This window comes from Monodelphis domestica, chromosome 4, assembly GCF_027887165.1.
Source record: "Monodelphis domestica isolate mMonDom1 chromosome 4, mMonDom1.pri, whole genome shotgun sequence".
NCBI lineage: Eukaryota > Metazoa > Chordata > Mammalia > Didelphimorphia > Didelphidae > Monodelphis > Monodelphis domestica.
In genome coordinates, this window is record NC_077230.1 from 285,452,600 (window position 1) to 285,471,271 (window position 18,672).

Here is an 18,672-nt window from a genome sequence, read left to right on the forward strand (position 1 = left end):
ATGGTGAACCTTTTAGAGATGGAGTATCTGATCCTGCCCCCCCTCCAGACCAAGTGCTGCCCCCCAAACCATTTTCCATATCCCTTCCCCCCCCAAGTGCCTGGGTGTGTCCTACCCCACCCTCTTACCCCACAAAGAGGAGGGAAAAAGCAGCCCCATTTGGTTTCTGGGCAGAGGAAGCAGCTCTGCCAGAGTACCTCTGCCTCTCTAGTAACAAAGTGTGTGTGTGGGGTTGGGAATGGTGGCCAAGTGTCCACAGAGAGTTCTCTGTGTGCCATCAGTTTACCATCACTGATATAGATCAATGAAACTTTCATAAATGTGGATTTATATGGAAAGAAAGGCGGCATGAGTTTGAAGAACAGGTAGAGATTAGTCCAAGAATCAGAAAATCTGAATTCAAGTCTCTCCTCTGATACCTACTGTACTTGGACCCTGAGCAAGGATCACAACTTAATCTCTCAAGTTCATAACTGAAGAGTAGGCTCAGAGCTGCATTGATAGAGCTTCCTTGCCTCAATTTCCCTTTTATAAATTAAATCTCAGGTCTGGCCTGCATAACAAAAAATAAGAAAAATAAGTAGGACAAGACCATTCTTCCTGTCTCTCTACTTCTTCCTTGACATGCCTCCACTAGGTTCCATCCACCCTTACTCCATTACCCAATGAAATCTATGTATGCAATCATGGATTATTGAAACTGTCATTAAGACACAGCACAAACTACAACAAATTTGTAGCCAAAGTTTTAGACCACTCATATTTTTGTCCACTCAAGACACTCCTACAGCAGAAATAAATATGCCCCGAATAGCTTTTTGTCATGTACTTGTCTTTCCCTAGGGTCTTTCTGTATTTTGTAGAGTTGCTGTGGAAGAAATAAACCTCCAGGGGCTCTCTGTTTGGGAAGAAGTTTCATTAAAATTTGTTGGGATTTCAGTTCTGGCTAAATTGTCAAGTTCAGACCCTCAGGGGATGGCATAGAGAAAAGTAGGAGTTTCTATGAACCTCTGTAGATTTTTCTTCCTTTATATTGAGTAACATCAAGCACACCGCTATAATGATTATATCACCAATTGGATATATTGTGCCAAAAGAAACTTAAAATGAAGTAGGACAGTGAGAAGTATGGGGGAAAAAAAGAATAATGGGCTCCAGAAAATTGAAAAAAAATGTAGTGATCAGCTATTCTCCAGATCTGGGAATGATAGAATGTGATATGGGTTGAAATTATAGAAGAGAAATTCAGGTTAGACACTTGGAAGAACTACCTTATCATATGCACTAAAAATACACTATATATTATTGAAGGAGTTGAAGAATTTCATTCATTTATGCTTCTTAATTCTGGAAAGATACAGCAATCTTCTTGGGATTCCTATGAAAGTATGGACAAGAAAAAGAGAATGGACACAATGTTTTCCAAAGGACTTTTCCATCAAGAGGACTCATCTCAATGATAAGTTCCTGGTAGGTACTTAATAGGGCAGCTAGGTGGCAAAGTGGATTGAACATTGGGCTTGGAATCAGAAAGACTCGTATCCATGAGTTCAAATCTGGCCTGTGATACTTACTAGCTGTGTAACAATGAGCTAGTCACTTAACCTTATTTGCCTCAGTTTCCTCATATATAAAATGACCTAGAGAAGGAAATGAAAAACCACTTCACTATCTTTGCTAAGAAAACCCCAAATGGGATCACAAAGAGTTGGACATGACTGAAAAAACAACTGAACAAACAAATGGAGGTATTTAATTAATCTTAACTTAATTGAAATGAACTTTGAAACCAAAATTCTTCCAGCAATCGTTTGCAAGGAAAAAAGAAAGAAAAAAAACTATGAAACATTGGGTGAATTACAACAAAATCATCTATGGAAAATTAGCCTAGAATTTAAAACGATTGGCCTGAAATTTTCAGAACTATCTTTTCTTGGGAGAGCCAGCCATCTGAATGCATTCTCTATGTCTCATCCTCATGATAATACACTGCTACAACACTTACAATTTAAAAATATTTTCATCCCAACAACTCTGAGTCATTGATAGTGAAATATTATTGTCCTCATTTTAGAGTGGAGGAAATTGGGACTCAGAGAGGTTGAAAGATGTAGCCCAGGACCCTCACCTAGAAGGTAGCAAGAAGTTGGGATTTCCATTAAGGTCTTCTAAATTCAAAACTCAAACACTTCCCACTACAACATACTCTATGATGCTTATCCCTTGAAAAGGTCATTCAGTATTTTCTGTGCACTTTATCCCATGATATCCAGACTTGCAATAGGGGAATATGTTTAACAAGAGAAAGCTATTTCTCTTTACTAGACCAAAAGCTCTATAAGGACAGGGGCCATATCATTCATTTTTTTTTTGTCATTGTAGATTTTAGGAATGCCATAAATGTTTGTTGACCAATGGACAGAACTAGTTTTTTATTCTGTTATAGAATAAATGTTAAATCCCTTTGTATTCATATACCCTGTTGAAAAGTATGATACTTTTTGGACATAGGAGATAGGAAAGAAATAAAATTGGGAGACATGGAGAAAGGCATTCAAATATTTTTTCCCCTATGCATCATCTACTGGAAAACCATCAGGGGCCATTCCTGAGCAACTGATAGAAAATTGATTGCAAAGTCATAAAACTAACTTGTGGCACTAATATGAAAAGTAAACGAGAGTACAAGGCTGGGTGGGAGGACAAGTACAAGATGATTAGCTGCATAAACATCTAAATCAATACCTGTTTAGAGTCTCTAGAGAATTGGAAATCAATGAGGTGAGCCAGATCAATGCTAAATCTCTCCTGGGATTCAGTAAATCTCTAATAACAGAGAGAATGTCTCTTTCTGTGAAAATGGAAATGAACCAGAAATTTTACAGAATAAATATACTGTGAAATTAACTTGTTATTTCGGGGACCCAAAAAAATATTAAATCATCTAGTAGGAAACATTTTTTCCTACTGTTGGAGTGCTAACCTTTAAACTGAGTTAAACTGTATCTTAGTGTTTTTTCTGTCCTGCAGGGATAGGTCCCTGATCTGCTTATGTACTTCCCTTGTCAAGTATATACTTAAAAGTAGTAAGTCTGTATTACATTCATTTACACATCTTTTATACATTGTTTTGGAAACAAGTCTTTTTCTGAGATATACATATATAAAAATACTAATGTATATATATGTAGATCATATAAATGTATATATGTATACAGATAAATAAATGTATATTTCTATGATGCATATGTAAATATGCATATACATGTACACACACAAATACACATTTTTTTCTTTTCCCAACTAGATTGAAAATACTTTGAAGACAGAGAATATCTCTCTTTTATCAATAAGTATTCATTGATGCCCAAATACCCCTAGTAGAATTCCATACCCAGTATAGCTATTTGATTAGCCATGATAAACAGGAAAAACAAAAACAAAAAAATGGAATATCTTGCTTCCTCTAAACCTTAGCTAATCTATACATATTAAAGAGCTTGAACAGTGGGTAAAGGGAAAAGGTGGTAGAGGTGAAGTCAGCTTTTAGACCTGTTTCCCCCTGAAAATAATTTTTAAGACATTGGACAATTCACTTACTCTCTCTTTTTGGCTAAGCTTGTAGGAAGGAGGGAGGGAGAGAGGATGGATGGATGGATGGATGGATGGATGGATGGATGGATGGAAAAATCCCCATTTAATAGTTGAGGAAACTGAGGCAGAGATTAAGTGAGTTTCTGAGAGTCATACAAGGAATAGTAGATCTGAATTCAGATCTTCCTGATTCTAGACTCATCACTTTGTCCATTGTACTCACTAGCTGCCTTTAGGGATGAAGTTATAGAACAAAGCTTAGAGCCTTGGACAGGGAACAAGTTTAAAGACTGATACCATTATAGCATAAATGGGTGGCCAGTCTGCTGGATAAGTACTATGGCCTGGCCATAACAATCCTTTATATTTTCTGAGTCTTCTATAAAGGAATCCATATGTGAAGGGCTATGCTGAATTCAATTCAATGAATGTTAATGGGATTCAACAAAAAATTGATTTAAGCATTGACTATGTGCCCATCACAGTGTTAGGTAGATGTAGAGACAAAGACAAAAAAAGCAAACAAACTCTAGTAATACTTGGAGAGGAAAAGAGTATTTGCAGCTGAGGGAAACAGAAGACTTCCCCTAGAAGGTACTAAAATGAAAAATCCGGGGAAGAAAATGCAAGAACCAAGTAAGATGGAGGCTAGAAGGCTTCCATGCTCCCCACACTCATTGTCCTGGAAAAGAGCAGTGTCTAGTGAGTAGAGTATTTCCTGGTTAACTATTATAGTAACATGAAGAATAATAATGAAAAGGAAGATGTAGAGGAGAAAAATTGGAGAGCTCTGACTGCTACCTGTGAGCCCTAAGACATTTTCTTCTGCTAAACAATGACTTTGCTATCATTGAGTGCAGCATTAAAAAAAAAATAAAAAAGGCAAGATAAAGCACCACTTCATCTTCCATTTGGTATTTTGCTAATGGGGGCGCAGGGAGGGGAGAAGGACTAGATGATCTAATAGGCTTTTTACATCTTTAATTCCTAGGCTTCTTCAGATCAGTCATTGGCCATCCTCTGCAATGCCAGTTCTAAGACAGGGGAATGGAATGCCACTTGGGAGGAAAGGTCATACCATTTCAACTCCATTAAATTAATTCCAAAATGAGTACTAGAATCTCATAAAGCCAAGAGCTTCTTTTACTTTTTCCCTCAGTAAAAGGTGTCTATACATTAGGCTGAGGTTTATAACAAATCCACATTCATTCATTCAAAAGTTGTTGAACATTTGCTGAAGATTCACTATATGTTAGGCACTCAAGGGACCCCAAGATTCCAGATACAGTGTGAAGGGAAAGAAATAGCACAATGATATTATCTTAAATATATCTCTACCCTTAAGAAATTAATGTAGGGGAGTAGATAAGACATACACAGATAATTATTGCATTAGATAAAATGTGAAAGTGTCATAAAAAACAGGAAAAAAAATTGGTATAGCCGTTCAGAAAAGAAAGATCTATTCTAGATGGAGCTCTTAGGAAAGATGTCATGGAGGAGTTTTTGATATATGTTAGGCTCTGAAAAGTGGGTAGAAATGGCATTGTAATGATTTATTAGATGTTAGAGACAAGGAGTGATAGGTTAAGTTAAATATGACTGAGAAGATAAAATTGGGAGATTTGGGGGGAGGGAACAATATTCTAACTGGAGAAACAGTTTGAACAGCTTATTGACACAATAGATAGAATACTGGATTTAGAATTAAGAACTGAGTTCCAATCCTGCCTCTGACTCTTACCAGCTATGTGACTGGGTAAATCACTTAATAGTTGTCTACATCAGTTTCTTCATCTATAAATTGGGGATCATAATAGCACCTACTTCTCAGGATTGTTGAGAGGGTCAAACCCTTTGCAAACATTAAAATATTATATAAATATTAACTATTATGGGGGCAGAAAAGCATAGAGCTGAGTTGGGATAGAAAAATCAATCAAGCAAATATTTATTAAACACCTAAGTACCAGGGTTATAAAAAGAAGAAAAGATAGTTCTTGGCCTAAAGGAATGTCATTTAATGTGAATCTTACAATATTTATTCATTTGGCAATGGGGAAGTACTGCAAGTTTTTATTTTCGTTTTGTAGCAGGGGAGAATGTTATAATTAGAGATCTGTATTAGAAAGATAACTCTGGCAGGGTATATAGCTTGGGTTTCAGAGGGCAGACCCTGATGTCAGAGAGGCTAGTTAGGGGACTATTTCAGTGGTATTGGAGAGAGAGATGAAACCTTCGTTCAGGTGGTGGTAGTAGGAATGAAAAGAAGTAAATATTTATAATATATATTCATCACAAAAGTAGAAATAATAGAACTTTGTGACTGACTGGATGTATATAAGAGGGAGAGATAAAGAGAAAGGGAAAGACAAAAGGAAAAGGAAAAGGAGAGGGGAGAGAGAGAGAGGGAGGGAGAACAAAAGTAGCTTGTAAGCTTTGGACTTGGGTGACTAGGAGAATGGTTAAAGCCATTTCCCCCCCTTCCTTGGTACTCAAAAGAGAATTTTTCACCAAGTAGGTATTTAGTCTCTAGTAACAGAAATGATGAGTGCCTGTGTTGTAGCTAGGAAACAGGAAAGACCTGAATTTGAGGTCTATCTCTGAAACTTACTAGCTATGGACAAGACATTTAATCTTTCTTGGTCTTCGTTTCCTTATGTTTAAAATGGGGCTACTGATACTTGTAAGGATTGAAAGGAGACCCTAATAGGATCCTGCAGTTGGATGGACAAAACTAGCCTGGGGGCAGGGAAGAGTCAACTAAGGATTCTGGGAAAGAGAATTCTGAGCAATGGACATTCCAATCTTGGAAGGATACTGTAAGGAGCATTTCCTGAGGGTCAGAAAAATATCTGAAGCCAGGAGGACAAAGAACCTGATTTCCACTTTGTTATATACCTGTCTCCAGCTAGAAAATCCTCTACAACGTCCTTTCACTGGTCTCCCACTGCTCAAGAATGACAAAGAGGCAATTGGACTTTTTGGCCAGAGCCAAACTGCCCTCTCCTTTGGACTCTCCCCATTTTACCCTCCCTTGAATAGATCACAGTAACTTTAGGTTAAGTTAGGATTCTATAAAGGAATAAGAAACAGGGTATTGAGAAAAAGGCTTGAGGCACAAGAGCCTTTGGCCAAGGACTTTTTGATTCCCAACCACTGCAGGATATATCTAGTAGGGCTTCCTATCCCTCCATCTTGTTCCCTGATCTTTCCTACCCTTATTTCCCCATCTCTCAACATAAATTTTAATTCATGTCAGTTTAAATTTGGTTGGGGATTTTTTTGTGAAGTTACAGGTTGAGGCTGTTAGGAATAAGATCGAAGGTAAAATCTTGTTTCCTCTATGATAAGCAAAAAATCCAGCTTGTCACTGTGCTCTTGGGAAAGGCATCAAAACAAAACCCTTACCCTTGAAGGGACTGTCTGGGATTCAATGCCTCTCCCAGCAGTTGAGCCCACATTTCAAGGTAAAGGATACAGTTTGTGGTGTATCCATGGGCAGAGATAGACAGATTTCTTCTGTCTCTCCCTGAATAAGCCACAGCTCAAGGGCAGCTAAAGTTGAGGAAAGGAGAGACATAGCCATTTTCCTCAGATCTTCAATTTCCCCCACATCCCTTTTCCTTCACATCTCCCTTCAGCCTCTCACTGGAGAAACAAATCTATCCAGTGGGGTGAAATGTTTTACCCCTCTTCATTAGCAAGAGAGGAGAGTATCCCTCCGTTTTCCTCCTCTTTTACATACTAAGAGTACCTATCTTACACAGATTTGTGGGAATATACAGATATGATACACTAATAAATGAAACATGCATGAAATAATTTGAAAACCACAAAACTCTTTAGAAACATGGGCTTGGTCAATGCTATATGATCACAGATTCAGACTTGGAGGTCAATGAGTGACTGATCCACGGTTATTCATTGTCACCCTGACCTGCTTGCATAATCATGATAACCTGTTTAGAACCCTTGCAAAAAAGATATCCATTGCCCTTCCTTCTCTGCAGAACCATGCAATAATGGGCTATCTCAGGAAATCATCAGAATTTCCTTATTAGCCTTTCCTGCACTTTTTCTACTTCTGCTGGTGGGAAGCATGGTTCAGTGGCCTAACTATGCTGGACACTACCTCATGACCTGGCCTTCTGAAGATTCATCTAGGCTGGCTGTGATTCCACTTTAGCTTTCCCTGCCTCCAATCTGCCCTTTGACAGAGAAGATGAGAAAGCTTTGGAAAGATCTCCTTGCAGAAACTAGTAATCTAGAAGTGAGTCTTCATTCCCATTTGAACTGGCCTAAGTCTGTGTTCCTTACAAAAGAAACAAGAATCCTCCAAAATAGGATGCTTCATGAAATAAATGATGCTACATGCTGTATATTTTAACAAGAAATAAGTCCCATGTTGTTTCTTCATTTGCATAGATATAAATAACACTTTTATATTAGGAAACAAAGAGACCTACACTGCATCCAGGAGTGTATAAAACCAGGAAGTTGTTAATTCAAAGCAGGATTTCCCCTGCTTTGGTTCTAGCCTCCCAGACTTAGTCTTCTCCTTTTTTGCTCTTCCTCTTCTAAGGTAATAGCTGTAAAGGGGTGAGGTGTATGTTTGTGTGTTTGAGATGCTTTGCTAGGTGTAGCCCACAATTCTATAGTCATTTTATGGGGACCATCATTCTCTTCCTGTGAAGCAAATCACATTTTCCTCTAGGGACTGTGCCTAGGATTTTCATCAGTCAAGAATCAGTTGAAGGCATACTGATTATTCACCAGATTATTCTCAGAGCAGGGAGGGCATATGCTATTTCCCACTAGTAAAATGGACAGGCCCTCTAGTCAAAGCCATCCAGCCTTACCCAGGAAAAAGCACAGGACAAACAAATGGTGAAGACAAGGCCAGGACCAAGATTCATTTGAGTCATCAATATCATCCATCGCTAGGAATTCTATGGCTAGAATTGGTATGTTTTCCAAATTTCTAACAGTTATTTCCATTCAGTGAAACCCAATCAATATCTATTAAATGACTACTATGTGGAAGACACTACATTTCCTAATTGAGCCCTATTAAGTGAAATATGTATTTTCCCCCTTTCCAGTCCCAATCTAAAAGAATGCTGACATCACAAGCCAAGAACACCTCTAGAACCAGGTGGGAGAGTAAGGATATAGATCAGCAACTTCTGTCAAGTATAATCGGAACACAGATAAGAAAGAAGATAGGAATCTTAGGCAATATAGGGATCTTAGAGGAAAAGGAACTGAATTCCCAGACTGTTTTAGATCATGGAATTAATTTTGGCATCCTATCCTAATTCTAACCAGGAGGTATGAGAAGAGCAATGAAGTGTGTGATTCTATTATTCTTCGAGTTTACCAATGATAGATTCAGGATCTGAATATTTCAGAATCAGATATGAATTTCAGAGAGAATCTGATTAATTCAGAGCTTTATTTTATAGATGAGGAAACTGAGACCCAAGAAGAAGTATATTATTGAAAGTCACACAAGTTGCAACTGGTAGAGCTTGGATGAGATACCAAGATTCTTTACTCCCCAGTTCAAAGCTTTTTCAAGAGGGGAACCACTAGTTCTGGGTCAAAGGACTTGTATCCAACTCTTGTTATGCTTACCACCTTTATGAACTTCGACAAAGTACATCATCTCCATTAGCCAGAGTTCTCCCCTCTGAAGATGAGCAGACTAGAATATCTGACCTCTGAAGTCCCTTCCAACTGAAGTTCAATGTTCATACGATATTATAGTATTGTCATTGTTTATTTGATTTGCAGTAATATCCATTTTTTCATGACCCCAGGTGGGGTTTTCTTGGCAAACAGGGGTAAGTGACTTGACCAAGGTCAGACGGCTAGTTAGTGTCTCAAGCCAGATTTGAACTCAGGAAGAGGAGTCTTCCTAATTCCAGGACTGCCTGGCACTCTTTCCACTGCATGTTCTAGCTGCCTTGCACTAGATTAGACTAAATCATATTAGATTATGTCAGATTATATCATATTATATTATACTAGACTATGTTATGTTACATTATATTATTTTAGATTGTATACACACTGTTCAAGAATACTGAAGAGCAGAGAGCTAAGTCACAGGATTCTGCATTCAAGCCATTAAGCATCAAGCATTGTGCCAACTTCTGGGGATACAAAGAAAGGTAAAAAATGGCTCTTCCTTGGACCCATGCTGTCTTTTCAACAACAAAAAACATCTCCCACTTCATTTTTTTTTCAAAACTACCCTTGCAACAACCCTGGGCTATAACTAGTGAAAGTTTTTCATTTCACAGATAAGGGAGCAGAGATTCAGTGAGGTAAAATAATTTGGTCATGGAAATGTAGATAGTGAATTCTATGGTGGGGAGTTGTAGTCAGGTCTCTTGACTCTTTGCACTCATGCTTGCTTCCTGTATATTATAATTAATTGGTCAGAAGCCCTGAATACTAAACTCCTGTTTGGGAGATTCAAAGTATGGGGCATATGTAATTCTTGCCCTCAAGGATTTTCAATCCATTGAAAAAATAAACTATCTCCCAAGATATGCTTCCTCTGATTGTTCCCTCTGTATCCAACACCAGGATATTCTTCATACCTAGTCAGAGGAAGGCTATATCAGCAGCCCTGCTCATATTTCATAGCTTCTGAAAGGCGTGGGGAGGGATTTTCACCTTACTGAAATGTTCCTGTCTTCCCTCTAAAAAACACAAAAGCAGAAGAGCTGTGCAGAGTCCCACCATTAAAATGTTAAGAAAACTCTACCCACAAAGCATGCACTTTCTCTCTGTCTCTATTTTTCTGTCTGTTTCTCTTTCTCTATCTGTCTCTGTCTATCTTTCTCTCTCACACAGACACACATTATACACATACACACACAAAAAAAATCTTCCTCCCTCTCCTTCTACCCTTCCCTCACCTCCACATGTCTTTCTCTCTCCCTCTTCCTCTCTCTGTTCCTCTTTCTTTGCCTCTGTCTCCATTCTTCCCTCTTCCTCTCATTTCTTCCCCCTCCCTCCAGCTCCTTCACCATCCTTATTACCCAATAGTACAGTGCAAAGAATGCCAGCCTAGAATCAGGGAGACAAGTTCAATTTTGTCCTCAGTTACCACCTGTGTGATCCCTATCAAGTCACTTAATTTTTGTTTGCTTCAGTTTTCCATCTGTAAAATGGGGAAAGTAAAAACATATACTTCCCAGGATTCTTATGAGGATCAAATGAGATAATAATTGTAAAGCACTTAGCAGAGTGCCTGGCATATAGTAAGTACTATATAAATATCAGCTATTACTAAGTTATCTTAAAAAGGCTATATATCATAGACTTTTAGGAGAACTACACATAGAATAGTATCTAAGGTATGAAGGCAAGAGATCATTATATATTGGGGAGAAAAAATGATCAATCCTAAAGGAAGTGGAATATGCTCTGGTCCCTAGAAGATCATAATAATAATTCTACAAATGTTAGTAATCATCCAGGAATAAAGAATAGTGTGAACAAATGCAGGCCAGGAAGTGTCAGGGAGGCCTGGTTCTGTAGAACAGAAGGCAGAGCCTCATCTATCAGAGTTGGAGGACCCAGAGCAGTAGTCCAAGGCTGAGGTTTGTATGCATATGGGGGTGAGGAGAGGGATGGGACTAAAGATAATTGCCAAAGTGTCAACAGTAGGAAGTCACTAAAGGATTTTAAAGAGAAGAGTAACTTGACCCGAATTACATATATATTTACACACACACACACACACACACACACACACACACACACACACACACACACAACAAATCTTCTATCAATGTGAAGAACATATAAGAGAGGAGAAAGAATTGGGGCTTAGAGAGAATGACTTGCATTAGGGTGGTGACAATGGAAATAGAGTAGAAGATAGAAACTATAGATGGAAAATTGATTAGATTAGACAATTGATTGGGTACAAGAAGGTGAATCAAATATAAGATCAACCTTTTGAATATAGAAGATAGGTTAAATGGCCATGACACAGATAGGCATGGTAGAATAGGAAGGAAGAACTGCTTAATAATCAGAACTGTTCATTAAGGAGACAAATTTGACAACAATGTAAGGTTGAAATTCAAGAGACTGGGAGGCTATTGAAACAGACCAGGTAAGAACTAATGACTTTCTTACTAGAGTATTGGCAATGGAAAAGAAAAATGTATGAAAAACATTGCTGAAGATTTGATAACTGATTGTTTATGGTCTGGGCAGTGAAGAAGAAGAATGATGGGAAGTAAATAAAAAATGATTAGGAAGTTGTGACTGCAGGTAACTGGGAAGATGATGATGCCAGCAGTAGAACTAAGGAAGGAAAAAAAAAGCATGTAAAGAAAAATGTCATGAGTTTAAAATGAACATATTGAAATTGGGGTATGAACAGGTCATCAAACTAAAGATATCCAATAGGACCTTGAAAATGGATCGTTCTAATTCAAAAAAGAAGTTGGTATGATCTGTACTACTAGAAAAGAGGAAGAGAACCGAGAACAAAACCTTAAGAAATTGTTACATCAAGGGAAAGGGAAAGGAAGAAGAGCTTGCAAAAGAGAGAAAAGGAACAATGTGTCTATGTCAGTGGGGTGGGGCATAATTTATGTGAAGAATTTGGTTAGTCTAGTGTAAAAGCCAAGAGATAATATCAATAAAGACACAATGGTTAACAGTGCCAAATGACATCAAGAAGGATGAGGATTGATAAAACACCAATGCATATGGTGATAATCTTTGAAATTACATTTTCAGTAGACTAATGGGACCAAAGACCAGATTGCCAAGGGCCAAATATGTTGATGAAGAAGAAGTGGAGAATAGGGGGTATGTTACTCTTATTAGTAGTTTGGAAGGGAAGAAAGATATGAAATAGTAACTCATGGATACTGGGGAAAGGACTGGAATGGCAGGTTCAAAGAAGTTTCTGTTATTGTTTTTACAATAAGGAAACCTGAGCATATTTGTAGTCAGGGAAGAAATTAGTAGAAAGGAAGAAGTTTGAGATATAGGACAGACAGAAGATGGGTCAAACATTAAAAAGTTGATGAGAGAGGAAGAGGTAAAAGATACTTGGGGAAGGTTTAATCAGTCAATTAATTAGCAGTCAATCAACAAGAATTGCTAAGCACTTGTCATGCGTTAGACACTATGTTATATTTGGGGGATATAAAGAAAAAATGAGCTTACCTTTCATCAGGGAAGATAACACAGGCATAAAATGGATAAACAGAATAAAACCAAAAGTAATACAAAGTGATTTAGAGAAGAAAAGAACTATCTATTGGGAGAATTAGGAAAGGCTTCATGTATCAGTCAGTGTTTGAGCTAAATCTTGAAGGAAATTAAGGTTTCTCTGATGAAAAAGTTTAAAAAAATTAGTTCATTCCAGGATAAGATAAAAGAAATTTGGAACCATGGAGAAAGAAGATTTGAGAGAATTCCTTAGAAATTTAGTTATGTACCCATATTAGGATTGTGCCAGGAGTTCTGCACATCCTCTGGAGAAACGTCCTTTAAACCCCAGCTGTCCACAACCAATGGATTCCCATTGTATTTCTTTAAAGACATTTGCTAATTTGCTATTATTACTTGTTTTACTCCATTCCGAGATTTGACTCTGACTTGCTGGCTACCCCATGACCTGGGCTTTGCATGGTAACTCTGGCTTTGGCCAGGTCTTTACTTCCCTTTCTGTCTTTCTGTCTCTGTCTGTCTGTCTGTCTCTCTGTTTCTCTATCTCTGTTTCTGTCTCTGTCTCTCTCTGTCTCTGTCTCTCTGTGTCTCCTCTCTCTCTGTCTCTGTCTCTCTTTCTCTCTCTCTCTATATATATTTATAGATATAGATATAGATATTTCTGCCTATAATCTAGGATTTCCTAAGCCTATGATTAGAGCAGGTTTTGCTGACTGTTCCTTCTAAGGACTCCATGTTGACTTCACTTCATATTCACAGAAGAACACACACCCTCCTATTCTTTTTGGCTTCTAGAAACTAGACCGTGGCCTGAGTTTCTTTTCTGATAAAAGTCCAGGGTCTCCTTTGATAGCTTATTCCCCTCCCAGAATCACTTGCTCCACTGCTGGACCTAGCTTACAACTGCCCTCCAGTGGCCACTCTCTAGTATTACTCCTCTGCCATAACAGTGGTTGAAACTTTGTATCTTGGAAAGGGATACCCAGGACTGACAGCCCACTTTTACTTCCTCCCTCCCTGCCTCCTGAACAATCAACAAATATTCCTAATGAAAAGTCGGAATAGATTGAGGATGTAAGATATTTATTCTGGATTCGCAACAATACAAGCCTCCTGAGGCTGGAATTGGCAAATAGGCTTCAGGGAGATGATGGCACATTTATTGAGAGCGGCCATATTCAGAAAGAACAGGTCCTCTGCTGGGCAGGAGAACACTCCATTTAAAGCTCAAAGCCCAGAAGAGGATGCTGACAAAGCCTAGTTACATTTAGGAAAACATGCCTCATCAAGCCCTGAGCTCAGGCCTAGAAACACACAGCAGTCGGGCAGTAAATGCTTGTTAACAGAGTAACTGACTACTTGATGGTATGATAACTACCCAAAGTCTGGAGATGTGAATCTCCATTAAAGAGAAAAACAATTAGCTCCAGGGTCTATGGGAGCCATGTTTACCCACCTCTCCCACTACCATAGATTAGGTGTTGCCTCTACCTACCATTGGGTTTCCATTTCCCTTTAAGTCTGTGAAGTGTGGTGAGAGAACTCCAAAGGATGGAAAACGCATACAGAGGGGAAAGGGTGCCCAGTATAGGTGGTGATTCTCTCTAGTTTTCTCAATCAGACTGTAATAATCCTCTGTAATAGGTCCACTGGTCCTCTCCTTCAGTAGACTTTTTATGACAAGGTTTCCAAGAACCAGGGAACTGCTTTTCAGTGTCTAAAGTCCTCTCTCTGTTGCCCCATGTTTCCCTTGGCCATTGCCAGAGGCTTAGAGTGAACAGAAAAGTGAATCAGAAAGCAAATGTGTTATGCTTTCTCATTCATATCTAGCTATGTCTGAGGAAGGGATGCGTTTATGTATGTGTCTGTATGTGTGCGCACGCGCAGGTTGGGGGAAGTCTTAGAGAGAGAAAGGAAACATCCTTGTGGGACTAAATTGCATTCAACATAATAAACTATCATCTTGAAACGAGTGTTCCAATTGAGTTTTGATGTAAACACTAATATTTTCTCCACTCTGCTATTCTCTTCTCGGGAGATCTCATGTATATTTCACTATGTGTCCTGCCTACTATTACACTCATACATCAAAGGATCCGAGGACAAGGAGCCTGATTTTGAAAACATTATTCTTTTAAAGATTTATCCTCTCATTTTGACCACCTCCTCAGCTGAAAGGGAGAAGTTCTCCATAAATTATTTTAATGTACTATGCAAAAGGAATCTTCTCACCTCTTCCCAGGGAACTTTCAGGTGAGTTAAATTGGACAGGTCACGTGCTATCCTGTGCTTCTCTCTCTCTCTCTCTCTCTCTCTCTCTCTCTCTCTCTCTCTCTCTCTCTCTCTCTCTCTCTCTCTCTCTCTCTCTCTCTCTCCCCTCCCTCCCTCTCTGTCTTTCTCCATGAATATTTAGGGAACATACATAAATGGAAAAGAAAAAGAAGTTCCTTAAAGCATCTGAAAACCTCTAATAAAGCCCTAGAGGATATGAACTGATGGATCTAAACCTTCCCTGAGCACAGAGTAAAATGATGGAGGAGTCTTAGCAGGGGGTTTTGTTTAGTGACAGAAGGAGAAGATAACATCCATGTTAAACTTGGTGTTTTAGGAAGGAATTTGAAAACACCTTATAAAAAGAATATTTAATCAAACACATAGTACTAGGCTTACCACTAAAGTTCTACTCAGTCTATGGCAGCAGAGTGCAAGGTTTTGCAGTAGATATCAAGCTGGAGAGGGTTTGAGTACAGGTCAAGTACAGCCTTGATGAGTTTGGAAAAGATCATCATTAGATGACTGGCCACCAGTTGACAAATATTTTTGGCCAAAGCAAAATATAAAGACCCTACTATGGCATAGATAGGTTGGGTATAACATAGTGAGAGAGAATATCTATGATTCATGGATCCATGGATCCTTGGAATCTGCAAATCTGGAATTTGCAAGATCTGGAATATGCAAAATACTGATTGTCTCCCTGGTCAAAATGTTGCCCTTCACTTCCACAATGGGCCAACTTCCTTAGTTCTCTGTTTTCTCAAATGTAAAATGAGAGATCTCCAAAGTCCCTTCCAATTCTAAATCTATTATCCTATGTACCAAAGTTAAATGATTTTTGCTTACTCACAAACCTAGCAAATTCCAGAGGCTGGATTTGAATTCAGTCTCTCTGACTCCTAAGCCAGTACTCTTCTTATCTAATCCAACACCACCAGTTTTCAGTTAGGATTGGTGGAATAGGGTGCAGTGTGGAATAGGAAAAGGATATAACTTGGTTGTTCATGAAAATAGCAGGAATGAATAACTTGAAATAGGTAATCATCATCTTCTTTTTAGCCTGAGTTATAAATGGTCTAGGGAAGTCAGAACCAGGTTGTTGGATTCAATCAGATAGATGCAAACAGAACAGAAAGTAGTGCTGAGTGAAATGACAAAAGTAAAACTACTCCCAAAAAAGAGAGAGCAAAAAATCCAAGCAAATGAGAAATCTGAACATTTCTGCCTGGAATCATTGCTTAATTCCCATATGGTAACCAGCCTAGTCTGCCCTATGTGGATTTGACCTTAACCAAAAAGGCAAGATGGATGATAGGAATCTTTTATCCTTGACTTTAAGCCTCTAGCCCTAGCCAAGACAATGACCAATCTATGCTCCTAATGAATGAGGCAAAGATATTGACTAACTGGCTACTCTTCTTGTGCCTATCTGTCCTGGGGCTATGACTTCCTTGTCAGTACATTCCATCTTTCCTCTTTCCAAAGATGCTTAAATCCACTATACACTGTGTGTCTGATAGCCCAGTCATCTAGCCAATACACAATGACCTCCATTCCAAAGGTCAGCCAAATTTCCATGAAGACAAATTCCAAAGTGATAGGCTATACTCTTTCTTCTTGGGCCTTTAGGAAGTAAGCAACCCAGAGGCAACAGAAAATCAATGCATGGGATTTGACACTAGACATAACAAACACAAAGACAAACCAAAATATTCTCATTATTTTGGATTCAAATATACTATTCCAGTTGCTTTTTCACCAGTGAAGGGACTTCTCATATAGAAGATTGTACCAAATGCAAAGAAAAAAAGTGTTTTAAACTAGCTAAAACATAAATAAATGCATTCTCTTATTCTCTGTGTTTAAGGCATCTATATTTGTTTTGTTTTGCAATGTATTGTATTACATTATGAAGATACATGGTGACAGTACATTTTGAAAGATTATGAGATTAAAGCTAGCATGAGTGGAAGGTGCCAGACACGATGTGGGTGTCTATGCCTTTGTCATCAAGGGCTGCCAACTTTGTTTGATATATAGAAGCAGTTTAATGTGATCACTTACTAGAACTGGGACTTCTCTCTTTTCCATTTCATTCCAAATCCCACCTGATCTTGTAATAACTATGCTACCTCTTTCTAGGTGCATTTTTGCTAATGATCAACCATCAAGGAAATGATATTTATGAAGTTCACTGAATCCCATAAACATTGGTTAAGCTGTTTACTGACTCATCTCACCCCATACTTCTGCCATGAGCCTCCCTGAATGGCCAGAGAAATAGTGTTAAAAGGGAGATAATTATGGGCAGCTTTTGAAACATGGATATCAGCCACTACTTTTGATGAAGTATTTAGGTCAAACCTGGAGTTAATGAGTAGAATGTGATAAAAGAGAGTCAGGGTGAGAAAGCTGATAGTATTTAAGACCATTTTTATCTACCCATGAGTGATGCAGGGAAATAAGAGTGTGGAAACACCATACACTGATGCAGAGTGGCATTTCATGTACAACCTATACAGTCACAGAATGTTGCCCTGGGCATTGAAAGATGAAATTAATTGTACAAGTTCACGCAGCTATTATGTGTCAAAGGTAGAACATGGAACAAGGTCTTCCTGATACCAAATCTGCTTCTCAGTTCCTCTCACCTCCTTTTTTTTTTTTTTTAAATTTAAAACCCTTACCTTCTGCCTTGGAGCCAATACTGTGTATTGGCTCCAAGGCAGAAGAGTGGTAAGGGCTAGGCAATGGGGGTCAAGTGACTTGCCCAGGGTCACACAGCTGGGAAGTGTCTGAGGTCAAATTTTAACTAGGACCTCCCGTCTCTAGGGCTAGCTCTCAATCCACTGAGCTACCCAGCTGCCCCCCCCACCTCCTTTTTTAAGACACAAATTCCTAGCCCACCCACCACATTAGAAAAAAGAAAATATTAACATTTATTTTAAAAATATCTTTTTACAGAAAAAAATGCATGAGCCTTTTGGTTCACAAATGTTTCATTAATGGATAAGTAGTCAAGACAATGAGTACATCTGCTCCTGTACTCATGATGTTAAGATTGGTGAAATGATTTTGGCTCATAATTATCCATCACAAGATTTTGAACAGCTTCATTTTTTAAAAAGATCATTTGCCAGAGCAGTTTGTGATCATTAGTGAGAGAGAGAGAGGGAGAGATCTTCAAAGCAATATCTGTGTTAAAGAAAGTTACTTGAACATTACCATCAAGAAAGGCTGACCATGATTGGGATTTGATCTTTTGACACTGTCAGTTATTAACAGAACTTGACAGATATAGCATCTGCCTTTTTTTTTATTAAAAGATATTGTCAAAAGACTTGAATATGGGGGCTCAAGAGGCAAGATGGTAGATTTTTTTTACCCATAACGAAAAGTAATCTTCACTAAAGGTAGGAAAGTTAGGTTAAGGGAAACTCAAAATGGGAAAGAATGAGACAAAGGATATGCTCATCCTAAATACCCTAAGACACACACAAATAGGGCATTAGGAGCATGGTGTGTGTGTGTGTGTGTGTGTGTGTGTGTGTGTGTGTGTGTGTGTGTGTGTGTGTGTGTGTG

General features: G+C 38.5%; 1 protein-coding gene across 3 annotated transcripts in view; it reads right to left on the reverse strand.

The window, feature by feature from the left end:
• Positions 1 to 18,672, reverse strand: part of OPCML (opioid binding protein/cell adhesion molecule like) — a 1,618,997-nt gene that overhangs the window by 917,016 nt on the left and 683,309 nt on the right. The window lies entirely within an intron of this gene.